The sequence below is a fragment of the Saccopteryx bilineata genome, unplaced genomic scaffold (assembly GCF_036850765.1).
Source record: "Saccopteryx bilineata isolate mSacBil1 unplaced genomic scaffold, mSacBil1_pri_phased_curated manual_scaffold_288, whole genome shotgun sequence".
NCBI lineage: Eukaryota > Metazoa > Chordata > Mammalia > Chiroptera > Emballonuridae > Saccopteryx > Saccopteryx bilineata.
The window spans coordinates 20216-21717 of record NW_027095637.1 but is presented as its reverse complement, the minus strand read 5'-3'; the positions used below and the strand labels follow the sequence as shown (position 1 = coordinate 21717).

Genomic DNA, 1502 nt, shown 5'->3' with positions numbered 1-1502 from the left:
ACTCACCAAGGAAAAAAGAGAAAGGACAAGTATACACAAAATCCAAAATGAAAGAGGAGAAATCACCACAGACATCATAGACATACAAAGAATTATTGTAGAATACTACGAAAAACTATATGCCACAAAATTCAACAATCTAGAAGAAATGGATAAATTCCTAGAACAGTACAACCTTCCTAGACTCAGTCATGAAGAAGTAGAAAGCCTAAACAGACCAATTAGCAGGAAGGAAATAGAAAAAACTATTAAAAACCTCCCCAAAAATAAAAGTCCAGGCTCAGACGGTTATACTAGCGAATTCTATCAAATATTCAAAGAAGACTTGGTTCCTAATCTACTCAAAGTCTTCCAAAAAATTGAAGAAGAAGCAATACTTCCAAACACATTTTCTGAGGCCAACATAACCCTCATACCAAAACCTGGCAAGGACAGCACAAAAAAAGAAAACTACAGACCAATATCTCTAATGAATATGGATGCTAATATACTAAACAAAATACTGGCAAATTGAATACAACAACATATTAAAAAAATAATACATCAGTATCAAGTGGGATTCATCCCAGAATCTCAAGGATGGTTCAACATACGTAAAACGGTTAACGTAATACACCACATCAGCAAAACAAAGAACAAAAACCACATGATCTTATCAATAGATGCAGAAAAGGCATTCCATAAAATACAACACAACTTTATGTTTAAGACACTCAACAAAATGGGTATAGAAGGAAAATATCTCAACATGATAAAGGCCATATATGATAAACCCATCAGCCAACATCATATTAAATGGCATAAAACTGAGGAGTTTCCACCTTAAATCAGGAACAAGATAGGGTTGTCCACTCTCTTCAGTCTTATTTAACGTGGTGCTATAAGTTCTGGCCAGAGCAATCAGACAAGAGAAAGAAATAAAAGGCATCCATATCGGAAAAGAAGAAGTAAAGGTATCACTTTTTGCAGATGATATGATCCTATACATCGAAAAACCCAAAAACGCCACAAAAAGATTACTAGAAACAATAAACCAATACATTAAGGTTGCAGGATACAAAATTAACATACAAAAGTCCATAGCCTAGCCCTGGTCAGTTGGCTCAGTAGTAGAGTGTCGGCCTGGGGAGCAGAAGTCCTGGGTTCGATTCCCGGCCAGGGCACACAGGAGAAATGCCCATCTGCTTCTCCACCCCTCCCCCTTTCCTTCCATTGGAGCAAGGATGGTCCGGGCACTGGGGATGGCTCCATGGCCTCTGCCTCAAGCGCTAGAGTGGCTCTGGTCACAACAGAAGCGACGCCCTGGATAGGCAGAGCATCGCCCCCTGGTAGGCGTGCCGGTGAATCCCGGTCGGGCGTATGCGGGACTCTGTCTGACTGCCTCCCCGTTTCCAGCTTCAGAAAAATACCACAAGGCCCTTGCCGGTTGGCTCAGTGGTAAAGTGTCGGCCTGGCATGCGGAAGTCCCAGGTTCGATTCCTGGCCAGGCCACACAGGAGAGG

At 41.6% G+C, this 1502-nt stretch overlaps 1 non-coding gene across 1 annotated transcript; it reads left to right on the top strand.

Moving 5' to 3' along the window:
* The first annotated feature begins 1087 nt into the window (after positions 1-1087).
* TRNAP-GGG (transfer RNA proline (anticodon GGG)) lies at positions 1088-1163 on the top strand. The gene has a single exon. It is a non-coding gene; the product is annotated as a tRNA-Pro (tRNA).
* Positions 1164-1502: the final 339 nt, after the last annotated feature.